Genomic DNA, 12,309 nt, shown 5'->3' on the forward strand with positions numbered 1-12,309 from the left:
TTAGGATGGAGATGTTCTCCTTTTTCAGAGATGAGTTATCTTTTAGGATGGAGATGTTCTCCTTCGATAGAGATGAGTTCTCCTTTGATAGAGATGAGTGCTCATTCAAGAGTACGGCATACTCATTCCATAGCTTCACAGCACGGTTTACCAGATGTGCGTTCACATCTCGGAGCTTGGACGCATGGTCAATCAACTCGCGCGACTCATCCAGGAGCGACCGCCGGATTACTTGCATAGACGCTTCATGTTGTCGTCCTTCATTAGATGGTAGATTCACAGAGCGACCCTGTGTGACACATGATATTATACTAATAAAGTGCAAGAGTGTAACTTCAATAGTAATATAGTACTCCGAAAGTTTGCAGGACTTAAACTTCAATACTCCTAGTAATATGTACAAGACTAACTTCAATAGTAATTGTAATATGTATAAATTTCAATTGCAATACTGTAGTAATATGAGTACTCCGGAGCTTGGAGCAATAAAGTTTCAAACTAAGAACAAAATATGAACTAATAAAGTTTGCCCTATGCATCAATCGATGGAGAGGCTGGATCTCCAGTTCGAAAGGGGGGGGGAGACTGCAGTGAAGTTTGAAGTTTGCATTGAAGTTCGAATGTTGTAATGCAGCTACTCAGTGAGTAATATCTGGGTCTTTCTTAATAAGAACACATTTTATCTGTTTGGCAGGAGAGTATTGGACAGGATCAGAGTCGCGGGGATCCTCAGGAAACACTTCCACGCACGTCGGGTGGACGTGGAACCGCAACACCTCTGCTCTCGCGTTTCTGGTCGTTGCACATACGTGCTCCGATTGTTGCTTCTCCTTCCAGGCCTCCACCCCGTTCTAGCATGGATCAGGCTGAGGGATTGATTCCAATGCCAAAATTACAAGTCCTGAGGCCTGCTGGCATGGATTACGTGAACAGAAATTGGACGCTTCACTAATAAGGCCCGAGGAACCCCTCAAAAAATAAAACTAATAATGCCCCAGGCCAGGCTATCTCTCAGGTTGTCCTGATCTGCCGCAAATACTCACGCCAAAACATGGTGAATGAAGTATTTTGCACCAAATCCCCTCCAAATAATACTCAGTAGGGGGCTAAGTAGTTTTAAACCAATGATTAAACTACATGAACCACTGATACGTCCAAAACGTATCTACTTTCCCGAACACTTTTGCTATTGTTTTGCCTCTAATTTGTGTATTTTGGATACAACTAACACGGACTAACGCTGTTTTCAGCAGAACTATTCTGGTGTCTCGTTTTTGTGCAGAAATCCAACTTTCGGGAAAATCCTCGGAATTTATGCAGAAGGCCCTATTTTCCAAGAATACTGACGGAGCCAGAAGGACAGGTCAGGTGGAGGCCCGAGGGCCCCACACCATAGGGCGGCGCGGCCCAGGGGGGCCCGCGCGGCCATGTGGTGTGGCCCCCTCGGCCGGCCTCCGACACCCTCCTTCGGACTATTTATCGGCCTCGACCTAAAAACGCACGGGGAGAAGTCGAAGTCGCCAGAAACCCTCCAGAACGCCGCCACATCGCGAAACTCCGTCGCGGGAGCCAGAAGTCTCCATTCTAGCACTCCGCCGGGACGGGGAATTGGAGGAGATCATCGCCATCATCACCACCAATGCCTCTACATCAACCAGCCATGTTTCCCCCATCCATGTGTGAGTAATTCCCCCGCTGTAGGCCGAAGGGGATGGTAGGGATTGGATGAGATTGGTCATGTAATAGCATAAGATTGTTAGGGCATAGTGCCTAGTGTCTGTAATTGGTACTTTGATGATATTGTTGCAACTTGTTATGCTTAATGCTTGTCACTAGGGCCCGAGTGCCATGATCTCAGATCTGAACATGTTATTGTTTCATCATGATATTCATTGTTTATTGATCTTACCTGCAAGTTGTATACACATGTCACTATCCGGAACCAATGGCCCCGAAGTGACAGAAATCGGGACAACCGGAGGGAATGGTAGTGATGTGAGGATCATATGTGTTCACGGAGTGTTAATGCTTTGCTCCGGTACTCTATTAAAAGGAGTACCTTAATATCCAGTAGTTTCCCTTGAGGCCCGGCTGCCACCGGCTGGTAGGACAAAAGATGTTGTGCAAGTTTCTCATTGCGAGCACGTACGACTATAATTGGAACACATGCCTATTGATTGCTTTGTACTTGGACACCGTTTTATTATTATCTGCAAATGCCCTGCTATGATTGTTACATGAGTTTCTCTCATCCATGCAACGCCCGTCATCCGTCCCCATGCCTACAGTATTTTAATCCTGCTTGCATCGTAATCACTACTGCTCTGTGTTACTCTGCTGTTATTTCACTATCACTATCGCTATAAAACTGTTACTACTGATAAACTCTTGCGAGCAAGTCTGTTTCCAGGTGCAGTTGAATTGACAACTCCGCTGTTAAGGCTTCCAAGTGTTCTTTGTCTCCCCTTGTGTCGAATCAATAAATTGGGTTTTACTTCCCTCGAAGACTGTTGCGATCCCCTATACTTGTGGGTCATCAAGACTATTTTCTGGCGCCGTTGCCGGGGAGCATAGCTTTATTTGGAAGTTCACTTGGATTGATATTGTTCGCTGCAAATTATCCATCATGGGTAAACCTCGCGATTCTAAAATCGCCATATTACCATCCACTACAAGAAAAGGTACAATTCTGAGTACCTCCGCTACACTTGATTCACCATCTGTGATTGATAAACTTGTTTCACCGCCACATGCTTCACATGCGGGTACTTCTGCTGAATCTGAAAACTCTCATAATATTGATAATATTTCTGCTGTGCTTGATGATAGTGGTTCATTGGGATCCTTTCTAGATGCTACGATTGCTAGGTCTAGACAAATTGAAAATACTGAAACTCCTAATGCTACTACACCTGTAATTCACCTGAACTTGATTATTTTAGTGATGATCCTGATGAAGATTATGTGGAGCTTAATGATGATTTTATTGAAAAATGCAATGCTACTACTGATGCAAGAAAATATAAAAAGTTGCTTGCAGAACATGCTGTTAGATATAAACTGTCTCCTGATCCTAAGTTTGCCACATCTCCTATAAACATTAAGGATAAAGATTATGATTTTTCTCTTGATCTATCTCATATAGCTATTGTTGAGAAAACACCCTTTTGTGGTACTGAAAAAGAAAGTGCTGTTGAACACATGACTGAGTTATCTACTCTAAGTAGCTTGTTTTCTGATGATGTCAAGATGCGTACTTACTTTGTTGCTAAAATCTTTCCATTCTCATTAAAGGATGACGCTAAAACTTGGTATAATAGTTTGCCACCTAATTCTATTAAAAGTCCAAAAGAATTGCTTGATGTTTTCTTCCGTAAATACTTTCCTGCTAGTGCTCAACATATTGCTTTGCAGAGAATTTATAATTTTGACCAGGGAGATGGAGAGAAATTGCCTGAGGCTTGGGCGAGATTTTGCTCTCTTATTAGAGCTCGGCCTGACCATGATTTGGAAAAGCATGATTTACTTGATATATTTTATAGTGGACTAACCATTGAGTCTAGGGCATACCTGGATAGTTGTGCTGGTTGTGTTTTCAGGAAAAGAACTCCAGACGACGCTGAAGAATTATTGGCTAAAATAGGCCGGAATCATGATGATTGGACTACGCCTAAACCAACTCCAACGCCAATATTAAAGAAGAGGGGTATGATTAAATTAAATGATGAAGATATGAGGGAAGCCAAGAAGTCTCTCAAGGAGAAAGGTATTAAATCTGAAGATGTGAAGAATCTTCCTCCCATAGAAGATATATGTGAGATAATTCCCCCTTCATCCATGATTGAGGTAAACTCCCTTCAACGCTTTACTAGGGAAGATATTCCGTATTCGAAACCTCCTGCACAATGCTTAGATGAGTTTGATAATTATATTGTTAAGCAAGAAAATTTTAATATGAGAGTAGAGAATCATTTAATGGAAAATTCTCGAGCTATTAGTGAATTGCATGATATTGTAGAGAGAACCTCCAATGATGTTAAGATGCTTGTTAAACATTTTCATATGGTTCAAACTCAAATTGATCAACTCACTAAAGTGCAAAATGACTTGTTAGGAAATAATTCTAAAGAGAAACATGCTTATGAAGTAACAACTAGAGGTGGTGTCTCTACCCAGGATCCTCTATATCCTGAAGGGCATCCCAAAAGAATTGAACAAGATTCTCAACGCATTGAACCTAGTGCTCATTCTAAGAAGAAAAAGAAGAAGAAGCATAAAAATGTTGTAGAATCCTCTGAACCTGCTAATGATCCTAATAGTATTTCTATTTCTGATGCTGAAACTGAAAGTGGTAATGAACATGATAAAGATAACGATAAGAATGATACTCCTGATAAAGAAGAGGTTGAAGAAGAACCTGAAAAGCATGCTAAAAATAAAAAGTACACTAAAGAAGATTTTATTGCTGAGAAACATGGTAATGAAAGAGAACCTTGGGTTCAAAAGCAAATGCCTTTTCCTGCTAAGAAACTAAAATCAAAGGAAGAAGAACACTATAATAAATTTTGTGATTGGATGAAACCTTTATTCTTGCAAATCCCTTTGACTGATGCTATTAAATTGCCTCCTTATTCAAAGTATATGAAAGATATTGTTACTAACAAAAGGAAAATTCCTAATGAGGAAATTTCCACTATGCTTGCTAATTACTCTTTCAATGGCAAAGTTCCAAAGAAGTTGGGCGACCCAGGTATACCTACTATTCCTTGTTCTATTAAGAATAATTATGTTAAAACTGCTCTATGTGACTTGGGAGCCGGTGTTAGTGTTATGCCTTTTTCTCTTTATAAGAGACTTTATTTAGATAAGTTGATACCTACTGATATATCTTTGCAAATGGCTGATAAATCTACTGCTATTCCTGTTGGTATATGTGAGGATGTTCCTGTTCAAGTTACTACTAACTGCTTGATATTAACTGATTTTGTTGTGTTGGAAATGCCTGAAGATGATAATATGTCTATTATTCTTGGGAGACCTTTTCTTAACACCGCAGGGGCTGTTATTGATTGCAATAAAGGGAAGGTTACTTTTAATGTTGATGATAGGGAGCATACCGTTTATTTTCCCAAGAAGATTGAGAAAGCGTGTGGAGTTAATACTATTTCTAATGTGAGAACTATCAAAGTGGGAACTATTGATTGTCCTATATATGAGCCTAAAGAAGAATATCAAACTCTCGTGATTGGATCCATATCAATACAATTCAAGGTAACATGATTGATTTGAGGTTTATTTCTTCTTATGCTAAGTAAAATTTATTTGGTGTCAAGACTTGATCAACCTTGTTAACAAATACTTTTTATATACATAGAGGAGGTAAACAACATCTCTTTCTTCCTCCACTTGCTCTAGTTGCTGTAGCATTTTTAATTTGCAAAGTTCCTTAGTTAATTGGAGATTTCAAAATTTTTCCTGGCCAGTAATAATAAACTAAATACCCAGAAATGTGCATTTTTCAAAGTTTTCAAAAATTCACAAAAATTATACCGTTGGTCCTATTTTTCGACGAGGCACCTGGGAGCACCAGAGGATGACCTGTGGGGCACCACAGGGTGCCACACCACAGGCCGGCGCGGCCAAGGAGGGGGGCGCGTCACCCTGTGGTGTGGGCCCCTCCTTGCCCCACTATCTCATCTCTTTCTCCCAACATCTTCTCTCTCCCGAAAAAACTCGAACCAGCTTCCTCTCACTCGCGTTTTTGCTCAAGAGCTCCAGATTTTTCGATCTCTTTGCTCAGCCCAGATTTCTGTCTGAAATTTGGCACATTTGCTCTTCGGTATGTGACTCCTCCGCCTATCCAAGTAGAATTTTGTTTGGTTGAGTATATCTTGAATATTTTGCTGCTGTAGGTAACATGTTTAGTGAGCTTGCATGCTTGTTCTAAGTTGTATAAACTAGTTTTGATGCATGATTAGTACTCTAGCAAGTTCCTATGGTAGTTTCCCTCAATTATATGTCACCAAATCAAATTTTTATATTGTTTGTTGAAAATTTCAGAAAATGGAGTGGAATAGATATCAATTGAACCAACAAGAATTGGAAGTCCAACAAGTTATGAGAGTGAATCGTGAAGAGGGAGTATACCCCTCTTACTACCCGTGCGCGGATTTCATGAGAAGCGCGGGAATATTTGAAGATGTTCAAAGTCTAATTTCTCGTGCAGGACTGAGTAATTTTGTTGAGGGAGAGCCAAGACAATATGCAAAATTAACTATGTCTTTTGTGCAGGACTTTAAGTTCAATTGGTCACGATCTAACCCCACGGTTCAGTATAAAATTTACAATAAAGCTGTCAACTTGCCATTCAGTGATTTTTGTGCAGCAATTAGAGTACCGCAATGGGGATCATGCGAGAAGATAAGGGGATCGCCGCAAGAACTCTTAAACCTCTTCAAGATGATTTGCTATGGAAGGAGTTTCTCAGAGGGATAGTGGTAAAATCACTAGCATTCAGCTCCCGGCTATCCGCTACTTTGCCTATTTTATTACTAAATGCGTTCTTGCTAAAAAGATTGGAGGTAAACTTTCTATCCCGGATTTAGCTTTTCTAGCTGCGGCACTGCAAGGTAGTAGGACTTACAATTTGGGGGCATTGATAGCTTATAGACTTGCTACTAACCGTGAGAAAGGTGGAATTTGTGGAGGTCTCATCGCCTCTCGTTTACTAGCTTTTCATAATGTAGAACCTCATCATTTTGATATTCCATTCCCCATAGAAAAACTTGACATAGCCTCTATGATTAAACATGAATTTGTTTCTGATTCCTCCAACTTGGGTAACCTGTTTTACAAGATGACATTTTATAAGAAAGTCTGGAGAATAACTAAGAAAACCGAGAAACTAGTAAGATTGCCTGCGCCTGTTCTGTCTAACCTTGATTCCAGGGGAGATTGGTCGGTCACAGAAGGTGCACTGGATGCACACATAGAGGGAGGAGGCCATCATGCAAGAGACGACTCGGAGGTCGAGGAGCACCTCGACTCATCATCCGATGCAGCAAGTTCCTCGCATCAACATGTTGGACATGTGGAGCCTCCACGCTTTTCTTCTGCACAGGAACTTTACTATGACTACGCCATGAATTATCCACCGGCGAGGAACAGCGATCCTCGTTGGGGTTGAACTCCACTTAGGCCAAAAGCCTAAGCTTGGGGGAAGGTATACCGGCATCACTCATTCTTTGCATATTATGATTGCTGGATACTTGTACATATTTGTTTTGTTCGTTTGAGTGGTTTTCTAATGAGAGGGAGATGATATTTGGGGAAGTGCTGCCTGAAAACAGATTCTGGACTGTTACTAGAAAAATTCGTGCGCACAGCCAGAACGTTATTTTGAGCTGCCAATTTTTGTGCAGGTTCCCCAGGTTGTTATCTAACTTTCATTAGTTGAACACTTTTCGAGCTGAGCAACGTAAGATTTTTGTAAAAATCGATTTCTGTACTGCTGTCAGGTTTTGGCAGATTTCTGCCATCTCGTTTTTCTGTGTTTCTTTTAGTTTGCTATTTCTTGTTCTTGCTTTGTTTCTTTCCCAAAACATAAAAAGACCAAAAATATTTCTGTTGTTTCTCTTCACCATTTGTTTGCTTTGGTTTCTTGCATTTGTTTCGCTTTATTTGCTATTGCTAGTTTGCTATAAGAAAACCCAAAAATATTTTGCTTTGTTTGCTTGTTTCCTTTTGTTCTTGTTTCTAATTCGAAAACACCAAAAATATTTGCTGTTCTTCTTTGATTTTGTAAAGTTCTTTATGAGTTCAATGGTCTTCGGTGGCTGGAGCGTGGTTTTCATTTCATATTATCCAAGTTGCACAAGTGAAAAGGCAATAATGACGATCTACGACAATTGGATTGTGGTGAGAGGCTGGTATGAACTCTATTTGTTTTCATTTTTGTACATATACTCATCCATGTGAGCATGCTTAGTTGGTTCATGTGAGGTATATGTTATTTGAGAAAGTCTAGTAGTTTATGATCTCTCATGTTTAGCTCCAATTTATTAATATGAGTAGCATGTCATGGATGTTTGCTTGTATTGTTTTATTCATAAGTAGGTATGGCATTGTGGTATCCTCCTCTGAATAATTCATTTATATCGACTTGGCACATGCTCACGCATGCATATGACTGAACAAAAAGTCAATTAAGCCTCGATGATCTATATTGCTTCAGAGTTCTTGTATCACTTTTATGCCTCCGTTAATTTATTTTGCCGCAAGCATGATTATGACAGTTACTGCTCTCTTGATTTGTCGCTCCCTAGTCTATTGCTAGCCTTCACTTGTACTGAGCGGGAACGCTGCTCGTGTTTCCAAACACCTGAAAACCAAGTTGTTCCAAAGTGTCCACCATAAATACCTATGCATGGCAGTTCAAACCATTCCAAGTAAATTCTCATGCGCTACCTTTAAAACCTTCAAAATGCTTCTCAATTTGTGTTTATGTTTCATAGCTCATGAGGAAGTATGTGGTGTTTAGCTTTCAACCTTGTCATTTACTTTTGACGGACTCTCATATGGACTAGTGGCACATCCGCTTATCCAATAATTTTGCAAAAAGAGCTGGCAATGGGATTCCCAGTCCCGAATTAATTAACTTAAATAGACACTCCTCCATGGTTTGTGATTGTTGGACGGCACCCGAAGGATTCGGTTAGCCATGGCTTGTGTAAGCAAAGGTTGGGGGGAGTGTCATCATCATAATAAAACTAAAATAAAAAAAAGGGGCACTCCTTCGTGGTATGAGATTGTTGGCAGGCACCCGAGGATTCGGTTAGCCATGGTTTGTGTAAGAAAGGTTGGAAGGAGTGCCAAATAAATATGCAATAATTCATGGGAGCCGCTCTTGAAAGTCCGGTTGGCGAGGTAGTTGGTGTACCCATTACCATTTGTTGACAACAACAAACACCTCTCAAAATGATTTTACTCCTGATTTCAAAAATGAAAAGCTCTAGCGCATGTTAATCCCTGCTTCCCTCTGCGAAGGGTCAATCTTTTACTTTTATGTTGTGTCTCCATTATTTCTTTGAGCACTATCTTGAGAGCACAACTGTCATTCTTAGTATAATATGCTTGTCTCAAAATATGATTGATTGTGGTATAACTTTGATGCTTTTATCTTTGACAATCACTACTTCTAGTCTTTCTATGAACTCCAGAGGTGCCCGGGCATTTATGTTTTGCCAATCAAATACAGGCAAGCGAGATACCACTTTATCATACTCTCTTATGAACATTGCAATCTTGCTTATATACATGATTCATGATGCTTATTATTAATTGTTGGTACCTCTCCATGATTGACATAGCTGTTAGATGATCTTATTTGCATGTATCTCATTATGAGCTGCTTAAGTATTAGCCATAGCATGAGAATATATACATCATATGAGCAAATGTGTTCGTGAAAGTTCTTTTATCGCTCAGTTGTTAACTGAATTGCTTGAGGACAAGCAATAAGCTAAGCTTGGGGGAGTTGATACGTCCAAAACGTATCTACTTTCCCGAACACTTTTGCTATTGTTTTGCCTCTAATTTGTGTATTTTGGATACAACTAACACGGACTAACGCTGTTTTCAGCAGAACTGTTCTGGTGTCTCGTTTTTGTGCAGAAATCCAACTTTCGGGAAAATCCTCGGAATTTATGCAGAAGGCCCTATTTTCCAAGAATACTGACGGAGCCAGAAGGACAGGTCAGGTGGAGGCCCGAGGGCCCCACACCATAGGGCGGCGCGGCCCAGGGGGGGGCCGCGCGGCCATGTGGTGTGGCCCCCTCGGCCGGCCTCCGACGCCCTCCTTCAGACTATTTATCGGCCTCGACCTAAAAACGCACGGGGAGAAGTCGAAGTCGCCAGAAACCCTCCAGAACGCCGCCACATCGCGAAACTCCGTCGCGGGAGCCAGAAGTCTCCGTTCTGGCACTCCGCCGGGACGGGGAATTGGAGGAGATCATCGCCATCATCACCGCCAACGCCTCTACATCAACCAGCCATGTTTCCCCCATCCATGTGTGAGTAATTCCCCCGCTGTAGGCCGAAGGGGATGGTAGGGATTGGATGAGATTGGTCATGTAATAGCATAAGATTGTTAGGGCATAGTGCCTAGTGTCCGTAATTGGTACTTTGATGATATTGTTGCAACTTATTATGCTTAATGCTTGTCACTAGGGCCCGAGTGCCATGATCTCAGATCTGAACATGTTATTGTTTCATCATGATATTCATTGTTTATTGATCTTACCTGCAAGTTGTATACACATGTCACTGTCCGGAACCAATGGCCCCGAAGTGACAGAAATCGGGACAACCGGAGGGAATGGTAGTGATGTGAGGATCACATGTGTTCACGGAGTGTTAATGCTTTGCTCCGGTACTCTATTAAAAGGAGTACCTTAATATCCAGTAGTTTCCCTTGAGGCCCGGCTGCCACCGGCTGGTAGGACAAAAGATGTTGTGCAAGTTTCTCATTGCGAGCACGTACGACTATAATTGGAACACATGCCTATTGATTGCTTTGTACTTGGACACCGTTTTATTATTATCTGCAAATGCCCTGCTATGATTGTTACATGAGTTTCTCTCATCCATGCAACGCCCGTCATCCGTCCCCGTGCCTACAGTATTTTAATCCTGCTGTTTACTGTAATCACTACTGCTGTCTGTGTTACTCTGTCGTCATTATTTCACTACTGCTCTTGCTATAAAGCTGACCTCTTGATAAACTCTTGCGAGCAAGTCTGTTTCCAGGTGCAGTTGAATTGACAACTCCGCTGTTAAGGCTTCCAAGTGTTCTTTGTCTCCCCTTGTGTCGAATCAATAAATTGGGTTTTACTTCCCTCGAAGACTGTTGCGATCCCCTATACTTGTGGGTCATCAACCACTGACCTCGAAGCTCTTCTCCTTGGAGAGGACCGACTTCCCAGCGACGGTGAGGTTGTCTTGCAGCTACAGCAGGACTGTCACGTCTGAGCCCACGAAGAGGCCGTTGATCCGCTGCCGCATGGTGGGCACATCAGACTCAACGGCGAGGCCGCCATGCGCCTGCTGCAGCTGCTGTGGGGGGGGGGGGGGGGTGCGAGTTGGCGGCGAGGTCCTGTAGTTGCTGCTAGGGGGTTACGACGGTGGACCGCACACCTAACAGGCCCCCTAGTCCACTCGTGGGATTCATCGCCGGAAGATGGGGGTGCAGAGGGGAGGCGCTAATACAGAGGTTGTGGATGGTACAGCCGCCGACGAGCACTGTACAGGTTGGGGCTATAGGATTTTGAAGATGAATGGGGAGAGGCGGCAGGAGCCTATAAATCGAGAGGAGTAGCGAGAATTCCCGCCACGGGATTCAAATTTACTCCAACTGCAATTCATATAAGGGGTTGAAATTTTCAAGTTATTTTTACTAGGGAGTGGGATCACACCGAAGGAGACGAAGCGAGAGCAGTCACGGGGCCCCTCTTATCTTATTTATGGTGTCTGACCTTTTTAGGGTGATGTTGACTGTTGTGCAGGGTTTGTCAATGCGCAGGAGGTGCGAGCGAGCGAGGCCGACAATGAGAGAGAGATTTTTTTTCGAGAGAGAGGGACAACCGAAGGATCCTGAAGGACCTAGAATTCCACTACACATCAGAGCACGGTTTATAACAGCACACGAAATAAACAGGAAATTACATATAACTCCCTAACTTGGTGAGAGAGTGTTTTTTTTTTTGCGAAAGAGAGAGAGAGAGAGTCTTGAGGCGTCTTCTCTTGACAAAGAAGATGGCTGGCATTTTGCCTACCTACCGCAGGTGACTTGTGCTCACTGAAGTGTGGGACCTCACGCATGGGAACCACACGTAAGTGACAGACCTGTCGGTGTCATAACTCAGGTGCTTATTATACTGTATTAGTACAAAGTTTCCTATGGTTCAAAAAAGGCAATCAAAAGGCATGGATTGTTCATCATTTTCTACATAGCTAGGGAAAATACCATACTGCCATACCAGTGTTTCAGAAAATAGCCCTTCAAATAGTTTGGAAACATGTTGGACTTCGTCCAGCTTAATTTCTCCCCACATGTGAGCTTGGTACTAGTACTACACAAGAACCATGTCAAACTTTTTAATTAGGGCCCAAGTTTATGTATATATTTGCAACTTTTCACTCACGCATCAAAACTTTGCAAAATATGTGCATTTTGGGTTGTCGCACATATAAATGTGCCTTGACTTGTCTACCACCAATCCAATTTTCATTTGTGGGGAAACATGTGACAAG

The sequence above is a fragment of the Lolium perenne genome, chromosome 1 (assembly GCF_019359855.2).
Source record: "Lolium perenne isolate Kyuss_39 chromosome 1, Kyuss_2.0, whole genome shotgun sequence".
NCBI lineage: Eukaryota > Viridiplantae > Streptophyta > Magnoliopsida > Poales > Poaceae > Lolium > Lolium perenne.